At 46.6% G+C, this 20,922-nt stretch overlaps 1 long non-coding RNA gene across 1 annotated transcript in view; it reads left to right on the top strand.

The window, feature by feature from the left end:
* Positions 1-20,922, top strand: part of LOC140700693 (uncharacterized) — a 153,871-nt gene that overhangs the window by 116,970 nt on the left and 15,979 nt on the right. The gene's annotated exons all lie outside the window — the stretch shown is intronic.

The raw sequence follows: 20,922 nt of genomic DNA on the forward strand, positions 1-20,922 counted from the left end.
GTCGAACTGAGACTCTGACAAAATTATGTCTCCAGATGGAGGTGGCTCCGGGACAGAGGTCGGGACAGGCCTGCCAAGCTCGCAGAGGAGCAGCCTGTGCCAGCAGCAGCTTGCTGTCAAATTCTCTGCCCCGCCGGGCTGCCTCTGAGGACGGGAGGGCAGGCTGGGTCCCGTGGGGCCAGAGGTCTTTTTTTTCGGGCCCAGAATAGTTGGGCCAAAATAAAAGTTCTGGTTCTGCTACTTGCTGGTTGTGTGCTTGTAGGTGAGTTACAGTTCTCAGCTGAGTTCTGTGTAATGTAAATGATGTCACCAACCTCATAGGCATTTCACAGGAGAAGGCGGAGGTCCACAGCCGGAGATCGTAAACATTGGTTGTTTATCTCTTCTTATTCTTTGGCTGCTTTGGGAGAAGGGAGCATGGGAGACCTCTTGGCCAAGGGCAGGGACACAGCCCTACCTACAACCTGCAGTCAGATTGTCTGCCTGGGTCCTTTTCACAACAGCTCCTTCACTACAAGGTACAATATTCCTGGAGGATATGTTCTGGCAGGACTGCCGAGAAGCTGGCCCAGCCTGACCCAGCAGCTCCCTTCTAGTCCCATCCTTGCCGTCTCTATAAGTCCTCAGAGCTCCTAGTCATCTGAACACTGACCCCGCTGTTGGGATGGTGTCCCTCAGACCCTCTCCACTAGGACTTTGCCATGACCTCCGTGTCCCCTCAGCAGCCAGCTGGTTCCCTTCTCCCACACAGTCCCTTCTTTTAATCTGACACTTCCAGCAAGCCAAGTCAGCTCTGCTCCTCTTTGGCATTTAAAAAAAATCTGCTTTTATTTATTTAACCCTGCTTACAACAGGACAAACCAAAGCTGCAATAGAGTGAATCCTATCCAGTGCCTAACATTTAGCAAACGAATTTCCAGACGGCCAGTCGTGTTCTTTTACTCTCCTTCTCTTCCAGTCACTCAACAGATACTTCTGGAAGACACACTGTAGCAACAAGAATGATCAGGTGTTGGATGCTCTTTATGTGCCCAGGGTGGATGGTCCCTGACTTGCAGGAGCCCAGGTTCTACTGGGGATGCAGACGGGCAGGTGGTTATTTGCAGAGTGGTGAGTGGTGGGAGAGGGGAGGAATGCGCTGTCTGGGAGCAAGTAAAGACGGAAGCTCTTTCCCACCCTCCGCCGACTCCTCCTATTGTGTAATAGAGCTAATTGCGTAACGATCTCTTTTTCAAGTGAAATCTGCGTCTCCTGCAACTCCTTGTTTAGCCATCCTCTTCTATGCCTACCTAAAGCACAGAAGACCTGTCCAGAGGCCTCCCTCCAGAGCTGGGGTTTTAAAACCCCCCAATCCACGCAGGGCTGCCTGGCAGTGCCTACATAGGTGTAGACGACCACCTACCTTTTCAACTTAAACAGAAAAACAGAGTGCCAGGCAAACAGGGGGACAGTCCTGTGGTTCCTTTTTCACCTCTAATGCAGAAGGTAGCTGTTGATCTGAGAGAAAAAGATTTGCCCCGTGGAACGTTGCTTTGGTTTCTTTGGCTGATCCTGGGAACACACCTGCCACTTGGCCACTTCCTGCAAATCCAGCAGTTTCTTAGGAAAGGGACTCATTCCTTAAAATATATTGTGTGGTTTTTGGGGGATGAGTTATGGTTTCTTGCATTTTTATGATTTAATGTGTCTGCAAAAACATTATGCCACAGATGAAAATACATTGACCACCCCTTATGAGAAACTGGACTTTCCTTAGAATTAGGGGGCTGGTCATTTTAGTTTTTATGCTGGGTTGTGCTGTCTTTAAGTTTTCATTTGCTTCTCTTCCTGTTTCTCAGCACTTCTCCTTTGCTCTAGACCCATCATGGGTGGGCAGCCACTGGTTCAGTTCATTACAGTGAAATGTCTGCTTGTCTGTCAACCACAGTAATTTGGACTGAACTTTCACAAGAAAAAGGCAAATGATAAAATAAATTTTCTTAGATCTTTTTTTCTTAACATCCCACTTTCAGAGCATGCCTTGGGGGATAAGTGGGATGTTAAAAAATAAGATTTAATATAAAGTATAAAAAATAGGATATGTATAATATAAATATATGAAAAAATATAAAAAGATGTATACATTAGTATACAGATCTTGCTTGACTCACAATGGGGTTACATCCTGATAAACCCATCCGAAGCTGAAAAATATTGCTAAATTAAAAATACGTTTTAATACACCTAACCTACTGAACATCATAGCTTAGCCAAGCCTGCCTTCAGTGTACTCAGGACCCTCACCTTAGTCTAGAGTTGAGCAACATCACCTCACACAAAGTCTATTTTATAATGAAAAGTGTTGACTGTCTCATGTAATTTATTGAACACTGCACTGAAAATGAAAAACAGAATGCATGTCTGGGTACAGAACGGTTGTAAGTGTATCAGCTGTTTACTCTCACGATCGTGGGGCTGACAGGGAGCTGCGGCTGCAGACACTGCCCAGCGTCACGAGAGAGGAGCATACTGACTAGCTCAGAAAAGGTCAGAATTCAAAATTTGAAGTATAGTTTCTCCTGAATGTATATTGCTTTCACACCATCATGCAGTCAAAAAATTGTTAAGAAGTCGAAACATTGTAAATCAGGGACTGTGTGTATGTATTTTACACACACACACACACACACACACACACACATGCATATACTGGGCTGCTATATATAATATGGTCACCCTCAATTCTTGTACTTCCATTTGAAATACTCTACAATCAGATCTCATTGTTATGACAAATAGCTAGGAGATAGCCCTGATGTATCTATTAATAAAGTAGAAGTAGATTTATATTTATAAATACATTTATATTTATATAGTTAGAAGTACAGTAAGCATACTAGACTTACTAAGACAGGGAAGGGGACCATGGACATTGTGGAAAATTTTTCAAGTGAGTATTTAGAATGGGTTGCACATGTGTTTTCTGGAAAATTTGAGTAATCCACATACCCTGTTTCTAGAACTTTCTTTAATAAGATATTTTTGTAGGAGGAGACAGTTGAGCATTAGATAAGAATGTGAAATTGTGGAGTCACATTGGCCCAAGTTTGTATCGTGATATCAGCCATGACACCTTGATCCAGACACTTGGCCTCTCATCTAATTCCTCATCTTTAAAATGGGTGTTGTGATGGTAGCTACCTCTCACGGGTTGTTGTGAAGAGTAAATGAGCCAGGGTGTGAGGAATACTGAGCACAGTCCCTGGCACGAATTAGATGCTGCACCAATGCTTGCTCTCGAGATCCTGGCTGTCACTGTCTCCATCATCGTCCCTGTCATCACCGTCTTAATGATGGTCCTCTCCCTGTCAAGACCTTTGCTGCGGCCAGCTCCTTTCTCCAGAGGGACTTGGGTCTGAGGAGCGTGCCCTTTGAGATGCTGTGTTTGGGATTTCTGGGATGTTAGGCTAGGATAACAAGGCAAGTTCCTGAGTTTCATATTAGAACTTCTAGAAAGAGTTGATGGACCTTTTATGTCTTAGTTTGGTGATCAGTAAATTTAGATGAATGCCACCATGCTAGCACTTGAGAAGGTGACCTCTGCTTTCACAGCCTTCCAAAGCCTAACAGTATTGATACCTGATCTGAGATTAAGGAGATGTTGGCCCCTTGGCTTTCCCGGTTTGCTCAGATCTGAAAGCAGTGCCCGGAGAGCGAGGAGGCCATGCAGAGGTCAGCCTTCTGTCACGCTTCCCTTTTCGGATGACGGCCACGTGTCTAGAGACCTTGAAAACTGATCTTGAGATCCAGGGCTGGGTCTGTTCAGTATTTTTTTTTAAAATTAAAATAGAATCTTTCAAGGGCAGAAGTCCTCTCGTCTTCCTTCCCTTCACCCTGGGAAACCTTGCTCTTCCTGGAGGTGACATGTAAATATGTACAAATGGAGCTTAACTGCAGGGTTTGCTGCGTGTTCGGAGAGTCAGTGCTGCATTTGAGGCGGCGCGGAAGTGCCTTTGTCGTCATGCAAACAGCATCCCCTACCTGGTGAGCTGAGTCCAATGTCAAAGGTTCCAATCCCTGCTCTACCAATTAGTAATCAGATGGCTCTAGGCAAGTTAATTAACCTCTTTGGGCCTCAGTTTCATAACCTGTAAAAAGGGGGCAATAGTAAGACTGCGCCGTAGGGCTGTGGTGAGATTTAGTGCTTGGTGTATGTAGAGCACTTGGAACCCTACCAGGCACATGACCAGGGCCGTGGGAGAGGTTACTGTTGTACTTAGTTTTACCTTTGACCTTTACCAACCAACTACATGGGCCATGAACTTCCCTAACTTTTTAAAAAAGTGAATGAAAGGCCGAGATAGTCTTCAACTATCAGCTGTCGAAAAGGAAACAGAAGCTGAGGTGTCACAAGCTGGCACTTCTTGGGCCAAAGGATGTAAAATCTACCAGATGTACTTTTCCAAGTAGGGGAAGCCAGAATCAGGACAGGGAGCAGCGGGCGCCCTGAAACAGAAGGGGGCTGTTTGCTGGGGTCCCGGGAACCATGGGAGGTTGGCTCGAGAGGCTGCTGTCCAGAGACCAGAGTGTTCCTGCTGTGTTTAAAGCACGCTGTGAAGGGCTCCAGAATGTGTTCAAGCAGAATTGGTTTTAATTTGCCTCAGCTGGGGAACCCGTGGTGTTCTCAGGAAGAGAGGAAGAGAGGGTTGTATGAAACAAACAGTACCAAGGTAACAGACACGATGGAGAGATGGGACCTGGGTCTCACGGGATCCCCTGAGGGGAGAAGCCTTGCCGGGTGGGAGGATCTCACCTGAGATCTGCCCCTTTGATGGGAAAGGCTTCCTGGGCTTCTTGTGGGGCACGGTGCCTCCTGTCCAGTTAGATCATGCAAGCAAACTGCCTTCCCACGTTATCCTAGAGGGCTTTCTCTCCCACTGGGCTACCCATTCCATGAGGGCTTGGATTTCCAGGAAGGATTTCCAAGAAATGCTTAGGTGCCTGTGTTATGCATGAGTTACAAATCTGGGAGGACCTAGAAGTAGAACTTTAAAATGGGACAGGTGCTGATAGAGATGCTCTCAACCTTGGAAGGTTGCATCACTTGCGTTCTCTTACAATCTGCCCCCTTGTTACCTGAAGCAGGGTGAGTATGAGGTGTTCCTGCTATTAACCTAGCTTTGCTGATGGAATAGAAAAGGTAGGACACAAAGGAAGGATAGAAGGGAGGGAGTCTTTTGTACATACATTCAGCATAGACCAGTTTGCATTCACTTCTGCTTGTGTCCTGTGATTTTTATGCATGTGATGTGTGTGTGTGTGTGGTGCGTGGTGTTTTCCTTTCCCACCCTCTCCCCAGCAATCAGTTTAAAATCTATCACTTACAAAAGTGGTTGTAAACTAAAGCAAAATGACCAACTATCACACATTCAGATTTATGCTAATGGAGTGTTTATTCAGAGATCATCTCACTCCTTTTTCTTAGGAAATGATTTCTTTCTGAGCCTTCACGGTTTGGTTCCATTGAAACACAGCAGGACCCTGATACACTTTTGGAGAGAGTGAAGATGAACCCCTGCAGAATAGATCATCCTTAAAACTGGTAGCTGGGGCCGTGGTTTTCACGTGCATAGGGTAAAGTTTCACAAATTGCTAGCTTTGTGGGGGCAGAGACCTAAATCCTCCACAGTGCCAACTAAATGATGATGCTTAATTCATATTTACGGATTGCTAGATGTGCCGTTAATTAAAAAAACACTCTTAGTTGCATAATTCCACAGAAACTTGCTAGGATTCACTGGAGTATTTTACAAATGAAATTAGGCTTTGTGGGAATTGTTAAATTCTATATGTGTGTATATTTCTTTTAATCTCAAATGCAAGAATAACATTTCTGAATCCAGTTTTGCTTTATGCTTTTCTCTTTTCTCTTTAGCCATGTTAATTTACTTGTAAGTATATTCCAGGACTTGTTGAGAAGTCAGATAATTTGGTTGACTCCGTAGTCAGAAAATTCATTGATTTGGTTTCCAGGTTCCTCATAATGAATATTGTTAAAAAGATAAAAACACTCTCGTCCGTTTTCTCATCTTTTATTCCTTAGCCTTATTGATATCTACTTAACAATATTGTTTAATATACATTCCCTTTAATGTGAACTATTGCATATTTGGGGTGTGGGTGTATGATATTGTTGAGGATGGGGAGAATGATTCTGAACCTCAGGAAGTAGGAATTCAGTGGAACTGACTCTGCAAATCAAATACTAGAATTCATTCACAGATATGGTTTTTGCATCTGCAAATAGCCTTCTGTTGAAAGGAAATAGAATTTAGTTCAAATGGCTTGAGTCAGGGTGTGAATGGCTGTGAGGAAGAATAGTGTCTTTGTCCAAGCCCAAACTCAGAAATATCACAGCTTTGAAAGCCTGTCCGGCCTCAGGAGCACCCTTGCAGGGTGACTTGCCCTGTCCATCACGTGAACACCCCCAGGAAGGAATTCCCTCTGCACAGAGTGTGAGGGTCTGTTCCCCTGAGGTGTTGACTCAACTCTCTTCTAGGCCGGGGCTTGGGTGTTTGGCAGATCTTTGTGCAGAGAGAATTCTACCTGGAGACCTAAATTAAGGTGTTCTTCTGGGCGAATTATAATATTGTTAACCAAAAAAGGAAGAAAAGAAATGTTTTAGGAGCTTGCAGTTTGTGCACCTGACTCATTCGGACCACGATGCACTCTGAGTGCACGTGACCTTCCCACTCTGCACGGGAGAACGAAGCTCAGGGGTGTTGGGTGCCTTGGGGAGGATAAAGCGGAGGCTCCACCCGGCTCTGCAGAGCCTCAGACCCGTGGCGTTCTCCTTGTGGCACTGCTGGGATCCACAGCACCATGCATTTCTGCCATGATGCTCATTTCATCAAAGTTGGTTAAGAAGTAGAAAAGAACACAACATATTTTAACAACACATGTTATCAGGATTGGTGCTTAGCTAGCCAGAAAGTCTGGTTGGCTGGACTAGGATGGTTTTGCAAGTGGTGAATTTTGGCCCGACATTTAGGGGTGGTCAGATAACATTTGAAGAGAGAAGGCTGGGAGAAAACATCTTCAAGGGAAAAGAGTTCTGGTGGGCGATTTAGAAGACCTGGGTTTAATCACAATAAAAATGATAATAATAGTGATGATGATCATAACGGTAATGATAATAATAACAACAATGATAATAATAATTATAATAACAACAATGATAACACTAACATATGTCGAACATTTGTTGCTCAACAAATTTGTTGTTCAACATTTGCTGAACGGTGCCAGGCACTGTTGGAAGAACTTCACAAGTATTCATTCATTTAATTCTCATAAGAATCCTCTGAAGTAGATCCTGTTTTTATCCTTATTTTACAGGTAAGGAAACTGAGGCGCAGAGGGCTTAAATAACTTGCTCAGGGTTTTACTGCTACCAAGCGACAGAGTGGGGACTTGAAGTCAGGCCCTGAGTCTGACTGCAGAGCCCACCTCTTCTCCATCCCTCAGTTCACCTCTCCAGGGCCCAGCACTGGGACCTCTGAAACATTGCTGAAGCTGGAATATCGTAGACTCGTAAAATTTCAAAAATATTTTGGAGAACATGTATAAGGTTGCCATGTAAAGTTTTTGACAGCCTTCATTTACTTTTAGAGTCATTTCATAAAAGAAAGGACCATACTGGGGGATGGGGTGGGTCTAGCTCAGTGGTAGAGCTCATGCTCCTCATGCACGAGGTCCTGGGTTCAATCCCCAGTACCTCCTCTAAAAAAAAATAACAAAAAGAAAATAAAGAAAGGACCATATTAACAACTCCTTAACAAAGTGAGGACACAGTCTCAGACTAAAGGACAATCCTTCCCTTTGTTGGAACAAACACCAAGTTGTTCATCTGGTAGATGTGCCAGGAGCACATACTGTGGGTCAGGGATGGGGTTTGAAAAGCAGGCAGAGTTCCCACCTGGGTGGAACTTTCACCAGGGGAGGTGGGGAGAGAGAGAGTTATTTTAAAACTAAATGAAAAAAATAACATAATCACAAATTTGTTAAGTGTTGGAAGGACAGGAGCACAGCTCAGGGATAGGGCATAAAATGTGGGGTGTGCACTGCTAAGACGGGCCTCTTCCAGGAGGTGGGGGTCAGCATGGGGAGTGGGGCACATGCCCAGCAGAGAGGGACCAGCCCATGTGAAGTCTCAGTGCAGGGAAGTGCCTGGGGGCAGGGGATAGGGGAGGAGCTGTGGACAGCAGCCTGGGTCTGCAGCACTGTCAGAAGTCAGGAGAAGAGATGTGATTTTACTGGGGAGAGCGATGGAAAGCATTGCAAGATTTTAAGCAGGAGCGTGACATGACTTGATTTACATTTCGTGGGATAGGCTCCTGGGGAGGGCAGATGGAGGGGCCAGAAGGAAAGCTGTGAGCCTGGTCAGGAGGCTTCTGTAGAGGGGCCGGGGCTGGGATCAGGGCAGACAGGGGCAAGGAGGGAGAACCAGTAGCAGGAGTCAGTGCTGATCCCATTCAGGGTGGGAACAGGAGACAGCCATCTCACAGGAGGACAATTCAGGAGGGACCATCTACAAAGGCGGGGCTGTGGGGGAGCCACAGGGGTGGTGCTAGGCTGGAAGGAATGGAGCTGTTACTGTGAAGGCCTGAAGGGCGAAGGAGGGGGGAAGTTACTGCAACCCCAACGGAGAGAGTGGCCTTAAAATGAGCAGTGGCCTTCCATGGAGGGTCCAGCCAGGCCAGGGTTCTGACTCGCTCTCTTGCAGGCAGGGAGCTGGGGAGTGAATCCACTAACCCCTCTCCCCTCCTTCCCCGCTCCTGTGATTTCCTGCAGGGTCACCCTGTTGGCTCAGAACCAAACTACAGAGTTTGCCCATTGATGTGGTCTTTCCAGCTCAGCCTCCAGGCAGAGGGTGGAGTGGAGAGGGTGGAGGGCAGGTCTGGTGGGAAATACGACCATCCCTAGATCTGTGTTTGAGCAGCTAGGTGGAGGGAGGCCCTTTTCCTGCGGTAGAGAGACGGGGAGAGGGAAAGGCAGCTGTGGAGGAGAATCAAGTTTTCCTGTCCCCGTGGACTGAATCCCTCGAGGGCTCTGAGTTTCATCTGTAAAATCAGCCGTTGGACTGAACGACCCGGCCAGTTCCTTCCACCTGTCTTCCTGGACGATCCTGTAGGGCGCTAACAGAGCATCTCTCATAAGGAGTCTCTCCGGGTCTCCTAGAATCCAGTCCTCACCCCCTGCTCTGTCACCGAGAGAAAGCCCGTGGGTGGGGGGCGGCGATGGAGCCCCAGGGCCTGGCTTTCGCCTGAGTGGGAGAGCATCTGATGGCAGCCTTCCTGGTGGAGTCTCATCTCACGTCTGTCGCTGTGCGTGGCCCTCCTGCTCCTAGAAACTGCCTCCTCTGTGGCCCTGCAAGGTAAATACAACAGGCTGACGAAGAGAAAGACTTTCCTCTGTGCAGAGGATGTGCTGGCCAGCCAGGGCGGACCCGAGCAGAACGCTCTGAGCAAGGGGAGCCCGGTGGGCGTCAGCCTTTATTTGGCCTTCCGGACGCACAGCCCAAGTGCAATCCCAGCAAGTGAACGTGAGCTCCCTTCCCTCTCTTGGCTCCTCTTTCAAAACCCAGTGAATAAAATGAAAATGGTAACTAGGCACTTCTGTGATCTGCTCACTCAGGGATAAGAGGGTTTGAAGGCGCCTTAACTATATTTCTGGTCGCTTTCTAAGGCGGGAAAGAACGGTTTCAGTGGAGCCAAGGCAGGGCTGCCGTACAAGCTCAGGCGTTGGCCATCTCCCCGCAGGCAGCGGCGTGTTCTGGAGCAGAGTTGGGGGAGGAGTAGGAGAAGGGAAGGGGAGCGGGGAACCCGGACGCAGAATGAGGCCAGTATGAGGCCTCCGGGGCCAGCAGCTCAGAGAAGCTCCTGCATGTTCCGAGGGGCTCTTTGTCTCCCCTGGACCCCCTCAGTTTGATCAGTTTCATCCCTTAGTGTCCTGACTCCTTAAGCTTCGAAGCTCAGATTCCTGGCCTTCGAGGAATTACCATCCCCTCCACCCCACCCCCACCCCCTTGCCCTTTTCTCCTCCTCCTTACTTTCTGAAAGTGATGCGTGTTCTGGAAGGATTTTAAGGGGAGTTTATTATCTCTCAGAAAATAAGATAAAGCCTTTGTAAAAAATATAAGTCAGTGAACACAGAAAACCTAAACTGATCAAGTTTCAGTTTGGTGTCTTAGCAAGTTATCTTGTATGAAAGACGAACAGCTCTGAAATAATAATAGTAGACATGTGGTTGTTAACATATAGGTTTTTGTAGTTCAGATGGTGTTTATGTAACATGGTTAAATGAGATGTTTCCTGGCCTGGCTGGGGACAGTGGATGCTAGGACTCCCCCCTGTTCTGAAGAGAGGTGTTAGGCTAGGGGCCGTCCTGGCTGATGGTGACCCACACTGGTTCCCGTCAGGCAGAGAGGAGTGCAGGAGTCCCCACTGGGGGCCTGGCCCCTCTCAAGGAGGAGAAAAGAGAGCCAATACCCCCTCCATATGCCTCCCACCAAAGGAGGGGCTCCATGGCCTGATGCTACCACCGCAGTGAAGCCGGGGAGGAGCTCCTGGGAGAGCTGCCTTCATGTCCCCTGGGGCTGATGGCCCTGACTCTCCTAGAAAAGTCTGCTGATGACGGGACAGATAGGACTGACCCTGAAGATGGAGTGAGGAGAGGACGCTGAAGGTGGAACAAAGGTGGCTGTTTTCCTGGGGGCACAGGGGAGGTGGCCGGTAGCACTGTCCTGAGAGGACCCTGGCCGGGGAGCTGCCTGCCAGCTCCTCCTGCAAAGCAGCCGAATGTGCTTTTGGATGCTCCTCGGGTCCTTCCTTGGTCCTCTTTTATTTTTAAAACCTCTCTAGTAAGAGGGAACCTATTGGTGATTTCTGTTACTCGGGATGAGTTGGGCATTTGCTTATAAAGTGAAACATCTGCAGTGTATGACCCAGCAATTTTATGCCTAGGTATTTACCCAAGAGAAATGAACATTTGTGTTGGCAAAAAGACTGGTACGTGGATGTTCATAACAGCCTTATTTGTAATAAACCCAAACTGGAAGTCATGCAAAGCCAAACATCCATTAACTCGGGAACGTATAAGCCACTTGCAGTGCACTCGTGTGCAGGAGCCCAGCTTGGTGTGAAAAGGAATAAACTACAGATTCATGCAAGCACAGGCATGAGTGTTCCAAGGGTGATGCTGAAAAAGCTGATATAAAAGAATGTATATTGTGTAATTTCACTTAGATGAAATGCTAGAATGGTCAAAACTTTTCTATGGGGTGGTGGGAATTGGCACAGTGGTTGCCCTGGCGTAGGGAAGGGATGGGACCAGGGACTCACCAGGGAAGGGGTACAAGGGAACTTCCTGTGATTATGGAAATTTCTATACCTTGATTGGGAGTAATGGTTACCTGGGTGTGTGTGACTGTCAGAAAGCATCCAGCTGCTGACTTGAAACATACACATTTTATTATATGTAAGTTATACCTCAGTAAAGTTGATTTTTATGAAAGAATCTAATAAATGGAACATAAAAGTTTTCTTTAGAAAGTTACTCAGTAGTTAGGGATGTCCTTGTTGACAGCCTAGACTCAGTGATTTGCCAGGGTTTTGCCTTATTAGCAGCTGAGGATTTTGAGAATCTTGATTTTGAGCCCCTCCTGTCTGTTATCCAGAGAGCCGTGGTGGGGAGGGTATAGCTCGGTGGTAGAGTGCATGCTTAGCATGCACAAGGCCTGGGTTCAATCCCCAGTACCTCCATTAAAACAATTAAATAAATAAACCTAATTACCCCTCCCCCCCAAAAAAGTGCCTCCAATCAACTCACTGAAGGCTTTTGGAAATTGTTGATGAGACTATTATTTTATTGATGTAGTTGTCAAATAATGCACAGATTCCAGAACACTGTCTCGTAGAGATAGTGAAATCATTCCACTAGCTGGTTATCTTCGCAGTTCAGCCTGATGCTGGCCTCTGGCGGAGTGTATTTATCACCTGATTCATTATCAAGAGGCTTCTGCATCCACCTTTCCATTGTCCACTTCATGTGGGAGGATCTCAGAGATAATTGTGTACAGTTTCAGTTTCATGTAGCAGCTCCTCCTCACTACTGCATTTGTTCTCCTGGGAATTTGTGTGTGTGTGTGTGTGTGTGTGTGTTTGTGTGTGTATGACACACACATACACGTATGGTGAACAAGTAGATGTATGTACTCTGAGATGTACACAATTTTCTCAGCCTTAAATAGTTTTCATTATAAATTAATCCAGTGAGCATTTTCAGAGCTTTGAACAGTGGCTTGTTCTGGGCACTGTGGGATGTACAAAATCAAATCTTAGCCTCCAGGTCTAGAAAAACCTTGAGGGGTCATTTGGTCCAGCTCTTATGTCAGATGGGTAAGACGTTATTAGCATTCCATAGGTAATGCAACGTTGTGGACTGGATGGTGTCCTCCCCAGTTCCTATGTTGAAGCCCTAACCCCAGCGTGACTGTATTTGGAAATAGGGTAATTAAGGTTAAATGAGGTCATGGGTAGGGGCTAATCCAATAGGAATGATGTTCTTAAGAAGCAGAGACAGCAGGGGTGCAGTGCACAGGGAAAGGCCGCGCGAGGACACGATGAGAAGGTGGCTGCCTACAAGCCGAGGAGAGAGGCCTCAGGAGAAAGCAAACCTACCTGCACCTTGATCTTGGACTTCCCGCTTCCAGAGCTGTGAGAAAATAAATGTCTGCCCCAGTCTGTGTTATTTCACTATGGTAGCCTGAGCTGATAAAGCCAGCAACTGGGGCTGGAAAGTTGATGTCGATAAAGTGTCACTTGCCCTTAAGTTGCTTAATTTCAGTAATAGGGCATCTTGGAGATTTGTTCTGAGTTTGTGGACTTAGTGAAAGCATATGAAACTCCTTGGTTTCAACCTACCTTTGTTCTCATTCTTCCAGAAAATAAAAATAAATAATAGATTGTGAATACTTAGCAGGTACAAGACACTCTTCTGCACAGTTCTTATGCCCCCGCTCATTTCATTATTAATGCAATCATCTGATGGTAATATTCTTGTTATTTCCAGTTTATAGATTTGGAAATCGGAAGACAGAGAGCTTAAGGAGCCTACCCAGGGTCACACAGCTAGTCAGTGGTGGGGTCAAGACCCGTATATCCCAGGCAGGCTGGCTCTTTCCACCTTCCCTTTAACCCTTACTCTTCACTCCTTCTGCCAATCACAGGAAAACACCTACAGGCCTGGCCTCTACTCTGTCCCACGGGGCTGCCCCTCAGGGAAAGTCACTTCCTGCCTATTGCCACACATCCTATTGTTTTCCTTTATTAATACATTTATAAATAAATGGACACATGTCCTTTATTATATGTAAAAGTCCCACTGATGGTGACATCAGTTATAGCTGTGTAAGGCAGACCGCAAGAGGCATTTTGGAAGAATTTGCATCAGAATGGAGCTTTTGAAAGCTTTGATTCATTCATTTATACATTCATGTGACAAATATTTCCAGAGCCTCTACTCTGCTCCAGACACTGTGTCAGGTGCTGGGGATGAAATGACAACGGAATCAGATATGGTCGCCGTCCTTCCAGGACTGACATTCTAGTGAAGGGGAGGATTGTGCTTGTCGCTATTTAATTATAAAGTTGCAAGTGGAGAGTAACAAGGAGACTCTGAGCCACAGCTGGAGCTCAAATATGGTTTGATGAATGAATGAGGCAATGAACGAGTGAATGACCCAACCTACTATGGGGAGGCTTCTTTGAAGAGGTGACATTTTGGCGAAGGCCTGAGACGTGAGTTAGACGGTAGGACTGCGGGACCTCCCTTCTTGGAGGAGCAGGGATGCTATGTTGGGACAGCCACCACCTCTGATCCTCAACTTGGGACTCACATCTTAAGCAAAGCTTTCTTGTCTTACAGTCATGCACACTCACGTTCTGCCTCTTGTCGAATCTGTTAGGATATTGCTCACGCTGTCTCCCCATTATTTGTTCTCTAAATATCTCACCTAAAAGGTTTGTTCCTTAATAATTTGCATTTTCATAATATCTGAGGCCATTTTTTTTTCTCCAGAAGGACACATTTTCTTTTTTCTTGTTTTAGAGCAGCTTTAGTTTTTTTTTTTTAACATTTTTATTGATTTATAATCATTTTATAATGTTGTGTCAAATTCCAGTGTTCAGCACAATTTTTCAGTCATACATGGACATATACACGCTCATTGTCACATGTTTTTCTGTTAGTTACCATAACGTTTTGTGTAAATTTCCCTGTGCTATACAGTATAATCTTGTTTATCTATTCTACAATTTTGAAATCCCAGTCTATCCCTTCCCACCTTCTGCCCCCCTGGCAACCACAAGTCTGTATTCTCTGTCTATGAGTCTATTTCTGTCCTGTATTTATGCTTAATTTTGTTTGTTTGTTTGTTTGTTTTTTAGATTCCACATATGAGCGATCTCATATGGTATTTTTCTTTCTCTTTCTGGCTTACTTCGCTTAGAATGACATTCTCCAGGAGCATCCATGTTGCTGCAAATGGCGTTATGTTGTCGGTTTTTATGGCTGAGTAGTATTCCATTGTATAAATATACCACATCTTCTTTATCCAGTCACCTGTTGATGGACATTTAGGCTGTTTCCATGTTTTGGCTGTTGTAAATAGTGCTGCTATGAACATTGGGGTGCAGGCGTCATCCTGAAGTAGCGAGAAGGAACACATTTTCAACTTCAGGATGACAGCTGAAGGAAGGAGGTCTTGTATGGTATAAAAATGGACCTTATGGATAGGATTATTGAATACACACACTCCATAGAGAAAAACCCTTGTACATGGAAAGAACAGTTCTTTCTGGAGAAGCATCCAGGTTGAATGTGGCTTTTGTACTTTGGCTGCACCAAGTTTTGCTGTGGGTGCTGGTGGGTGCTGGTCTTGGTGTGGTTTCTGTTTATCTCTTGGTGAAAGGAAGGCGGTCAGCTGTCTGCGTATCTTAGGGATGGTTAGCAATCAAGACAGAATTGAAATCTCTTATCTTTTGATCCCTTGCTTGTAACACTCAGATTTCTCAATGTCATGGGGTGACCCCCTTGAGAGTGTCATCTTTAGTATGAGCATTCTTCCAGAAGGCCCTTCCCCTAACTTCTCAACGAGCAGACTGATGGGAGAACCAACGCTTGCTTTTCTTCTACTGACAGAGGCAGCGTGAAATGTCTGGAACATGCAGGAGAGTGAGGCAGGATGATGGGGAAAACGTGGACCAGCAAAAACTATTGGTATGAATCCCAGTTTCTCTTGGAGCAAGCCCTCTGACCTCAGGCGGGTCAATGACATCCTGAATTTTCTCTTCCTCCTTTACACAAGGAGACAAATCATTGTTTATTGAGGTCGTTAATGTGCACTGTCATTATCCTGGGAGCTGTCTGGTACTGTTTTCTAATTATTCGCTTAAACCTTACAACAACCTTATAAAATAAGTATTAATGTCTCCATTTCACACATGACAAAGTTGAGGCCTGGAGAGCTTAGTATCGTGTCCAGAATCACACCACTTGTAAAGGCAGGATTTCAAACCCGACCCTCTGCCAAAAGCCTGTGCTCCCCTTCCTGCCTCCGTGCCCACAGGGTGTCATGATGAGCCGGAAGAACCACCAGCAGGTGTGTTCTGAACCTTAAAGCAATTGTTGGTTGGATTTTCCCATGGAGAATTGGTTAGTTCGGCTGAAATCTAGTTTGTTGTTGCTGCCTTAGGATTAAATATAAACAGTTGGAGACGGCTGGCTCCAGGGGTGGGGCTGTTTTCATTGTTTTGTCCTAAGGGGGCTTAAGAGCAAGCTGTTTACTTGCATAAAGGTATCCAAGTACAGATGGAAGCGCGGTGTCACGGCAGTGCTGCCGTTTCTCCCCCCACAGCCGGGGACCATGCTCTACAAGTTATTCGTGGCTTTGTGGAGCGCTACTCCTTGGCTAGCACAGTGCTCTGGGTATGACATTGAAGAAGTTCAGCCTCTAGTGGGTGGAGCTTATATTCCAGTGAGAAAAACAAAAAGCAAGACCAAAGAGGAGGAAAAACATGAAAAATGACCTGAACTGTTGGTGGTGATCGGTGCTAAGAGGAGAAAGAAAGCTGGGTAGGGATGGAGGCCAGGGAGGCTAGAATTAGCATTAGCCAGGAGAAGGAGGTGTTAGCCGGGCAGACCCAGGGGACTTGGTGGGCCAGTGGAAGGACCATGATGTTAGGTATGTATTCATTGTTCATAGGCATTACACTTTTTTTTTTAGTATTTTATTTATTTATTTTATTGAAATATAGTCGATTTACAATGTTGTGTTAATTTCTGGTGTATGGCATAGTGATTCATATATATGTATATATATATTACTTTTCATATTCTTTTTCATTCTAGGCCTTCTATATTGCAAGATATTGAATATAGATTCCTGTGCTCTACAGTAGGACCTTGTTATTTATTTTATATATAATAGTTAGTATCTGCAAATCCTAAACTCCCAATTTATCCCTCCCCATCCCCTTTCCTCCCTGGTAACCATAAGTTTGTTTTCTATGTCTGTGAATCTGTCTCTGTTTTGTAAATAAGTTCATTTGTGTCTTTTTTTTTTTAAGATTCCACATATAAGTGATATCATACAGTGTATTTTTCTCTTTCTGGCTTACTTCACTTAGTATGACAATCTCCAAGTCCACCTGTGTTGCTGCAAATGGCATTATTTTATTATTTTTTATGGCTGAGTAGTATTCCATCGTGTAAATATACCACAACTTCTTTATCCAGTCACCTGTTGATGGACATTTAGGTTGTTTCCATGTGTTGGCTATTGTAAATAGTGCTGCTATTCACATTGGGGTGCATTATCTTTTTGAATTAGAGTCATTATTTTTACTGTGCATGAAGTGGGAGCCTCTGGGGGCTTGGAGCAGAAGAAGGGCAGAGGTGGAAGCAGGGGGCTGAGATGGGAGTCTGTGGCAGTGGTCCAGGGAGAAGGGGCATGGCCTGGGTGGCAGCAGTGGAGGGAGGTGGGAGGTGATTGGGTCCTGGCTATGCTCTGAGGTGGAACCGATGGGATTTGCCATGCCCTTGGTCTGCCTACCTTGTACCTGCACAGGAGGTATGCAGTAGTTAATTAATTTACTAGTTGGCACCATTACGGTGGGGAGATGGGTGGACGTGGCTGCAGGAGTGTGGTCAGGTGAGACCTCGCATTGCAGGATGGGGCCATCTGGGTCTTGAGCATTTCATGTTAAGTACAAGGGAGACTGAATAGCTCACCATCTGCATCTGTACAACGTGCTTTCTCAGTGAAATGTGTGCTGCAGGGAGGCCACCTGGGCCTGAGTGCAGGTGCCAAGTGCAGCTGGAGCAGCATCAGGGACAGTCCTTGGGGGCGTGGGAGGGTCTGGAGGCATCAGGGCAGGGAGGGATGGTGGTGAGTGGCTGCTTGGGGCAGGGACCAGTAGAAAATGTTGCAGCATCTTCCTGTTGGCCAGCGGTCTGCAAACTGCAGCCTGCCTGTGAGCCAAATCTGCCTGCTGCCTGTTTTTGTCCAGCCTCTCGATCTAGGAATGGTTCTTACATTTTCAAAGGGTTGTTAGAAAAAAAAAACCCTCCAGGAATAGAGTATGCCACAGAGATGGTATGTGACCCTGCAAAACCTAAAATATTTCCAAGAAGCTTGTGATAGGCAGATGATGGTTTGGAGAAAGTGGGGTCAAGACAAAGATGCCCCCTCCATCCCACCTCATGCTGCTCTTAGGAAGACTGTGGTCCAGAATGCTGGGTGGACATCTGGTCCAGGAATGCTCAATACGGAGCAGTGATCTCCCTGGAGTCTCCGCTGAGTGCCCCTCTCCTAGTGGGAACGTCCTCAATGGCCATTTAAAGACTGAATGATCAGAAAGAAGCACCTTGGCTCTCTGTCACAGTGGCTGTGAGGAGCCTGGGGGATGATGGACTCTTATAAACTCTGCATGTGTCAGTTTTGCCTGTTGTCTTTGAAATACTCAGAGGTTGCCCTGCCTGTCCCGGGTATCCTGGCATTGATCACCCTGGAGACACAGTCTGAGTTTAAAGCAGGATGTGTATGGTGAGTTGGGACTTTTATTAGAGTCTTGTCCAGCTCTTCGAGTGACCTCTGAACGACCTTCAGCACATCAGCTGCCGACTGTACGGGGTTGGTTAGCTGGGGGAAGAGACAAGCCTCCTGTGCCTTTGAGTGCCTGATTGGTCAGCTGTGTTCCTTGGAAAAATACCCAGCACACCAGAGGTCAGTCAAGGTCAGAAAGAACCTGATCCAAGAGAAGGCCGATTTGAAGAAGAGAAGGTAGCTGGGGAGGAGGGAAGGAAGGAAGAAGTAGATAGAGGGCAGGGGTGACCTTGCTGAACCTACTTGACCTTTTACCCCAGGCATGCCAGGCTGGTCCTGGGTCCAGACTCAGTAAATCCCACAGGTGCAGCCAAGTTCACTGTGAATCGTTGGCAAGTAGCCTGCCATCAAGAGTAGGCTGCACTACATACAGAGGCCAGGAGGCAGGCCAGGCTGCAGCCAGCCTGGGGTGGACCCTGAGATGCAGGTTGGTCCGACCTCTTTGGCTTCCAACTCTGGCTGAAGAAGGGAGGGTCTTCTGCACCTCCTGCTGCCAACGCAGCAGTGGCTTCCACTACGGCCTGCCATCCCGGGGGCTGGGTGAAGAACCAGCCTCCGAGCGGTGGCAGCCTGGACAGAGGGGCTGGGGCCTGCCTCCTCCTCCCCCAGACACAGTCATCCCTTATCCCCCAGTCCACTGACCACAGACCCATGGCATCTGCACCCCATACTCTGAGAGCTGCCCGTGTAAATGGGACTGAAGATTCCTAGAAAATCAGCCTTGGATCTTCCTCTGGTGGCGACCTTAGACTCAGCTGGGTAGTTATCCATCTCCCTGTCCGTTCACGGACAGCAGGGCTGAGATGCCAGCTGTGGTCATGGTGGGGCATTTTTTAAAATCCTGTATCTACCTGTAACAGACAAACGATGTTAACATCAATACCAGCCGTACTTGAAGCTGCTGCCACTGCTCCTCCGCCTCCTTCCTGCCGTAGCTGTAAATTTTAATTTTTAAGACTTCTTCTAGCAAATATGAGGTCCTACAAACGAAGCCTGAGTTTTCCTCCTGCCTAGTAATTCACAAACTGAATTCAAATCTTGAGTTCCCTGGTTATGTCTTCTTCTGCTTTAAAATAATACCCACCTCTCCAGTGTCCACTCTAGGAAATTTCCTCAGATCATTTCTAACAGGGGACACAGTACCCAGAGTTGCCCTTCTTTAAAGACAGTTGGAGGAGACAGCGGCCATGCCAGACCAGAGACCATCCCTGCAGTTTGGGATGCGGGAACCCCCCAGAGTATCCTCTGAAGGCAGGCGCTGGATGACAGGTGCCTCAGGATTTGGGGTTCCAGCTCCAGTTCCCCTACCTCCACTGTAGCCAGAGGGCATTTGGCAGGCATGCTGCAACGTAGGTCTAACTCATTGGTTGTACCCTTGGTATCACCAGATCTCCTCTCTGTCGCAATAATTCCTACCCTCTTTGCCCCTAATCTTTCTTTAGCTCCAGATGCTGTGATGGCGTTGACTAAAAGCTGGCATCAAGGAGGATGTGAGCCAGGGCTTTAATTTCCCTGGGTACCAAGGAGAAAGTGGATTAAACAAAACAGATCCAAGTATTTAAATTAAAAAGATGCTTGAGTTAACCCGTAGTGGGGTCAAGTCCAATGATAGGAAAGTTCGTGCACCTCTGACAAGTCCCTTCCCTCTTGCTGCTTAACTGCCCCAGCCTCAAAAACTGGCAGGAAGCACAATGCTCTCATTAATTTCTGCAAGACTTCTCTGGGAACCCAGATTAAGTTGCTTTGTGAAGAGAATCTGCGTATCAGAATACTGATGAATGGGCTGGGTCAAGGGTCAGAGCCAGAGGCAGCCAGTGCTGAGGCATAAACCCCTTGGATTAGAGTGAGTTGCTCTATCTTTATGCCTGTTTCAGCTGCTAAGGCAATTTGCATCTGGACCTGATGCTCCTTTGATAGTCTTTCTTACCCAGAGTTTTTCCCAGGGGCCAGCTACCTCTCAGTTGTGTCATGGGGTTGCTGCTCTCAAGGCATCTTTGGTGAGTTCCTGCCTATCCTGGCAGAAGCGATTGCTCCATTCTGTGCCCCCAGAGGTTCTCCGCATGTCTCAAAGCCCCTCTGAGAAGAGAATCAGGTGAGCCAGAGAGTCACTGGGGTAAGCTTCAGTGCCCGTTTATGGCAGATCTGGTGCCTTTGTCCAAAGGTCACCCATCGGAAACCTATTTGTGGAGCAGACAAGTGCACCTCAGTGTGAGAGGACCAGCCTGAGGATAGCCAGAGGGCACTTCATTGTTCTGTTCAGGTGTGGGCTTTAGAGAGGGTGAGAAGTATCACCCCTTTTCTGGATCTTCATTTTCTTATCCATAAGAAGGGGGCTAGGGGCAATGACTGCTGGCTCTCACCTCCTTTTAGTCTTGGCAACCATCCAGCTGTCTCTGCACGTTGACTGCACCCAAGTGTGACCCATTTCTCCTCTCCCCCTCCTCCCTTCCTGGGAAGAACTCTGTTCCTGCTGTTGCTGGAGAATAGGTTTTTGCCTCGTGTAGGAAAGAATTCAAGTGCGAGGCATAGTAAACTGAAAGCAAGTTTATTTAGAGAGGCACACACTCCAAAGACAGAATGTGGTCTGTCTCACTCAGAAGGGAGAGCGGCTTAGGAGATAGACATTCTATAGGCAGAATGTGGGCCATCTCAACAGGCAAGAGAGGGAGAGAGATGGAGAGGTGCGGGGGTGTTTAGAGTAAAAGTAGGTACACACT

Source organism: Vicugna pacos, chromosome 13, assembly GCF_048564905.1.
Source record: "Vicugna pacos chromosome 13, VicPac4, whole genome shotgun sequence".
Classification (NCBI taxonomy): Eukaryota; Metazoa; Chordata; class Mammalia; order Artiodactyla; family Camelidae; genus Vicugna; species Vicugna pacos.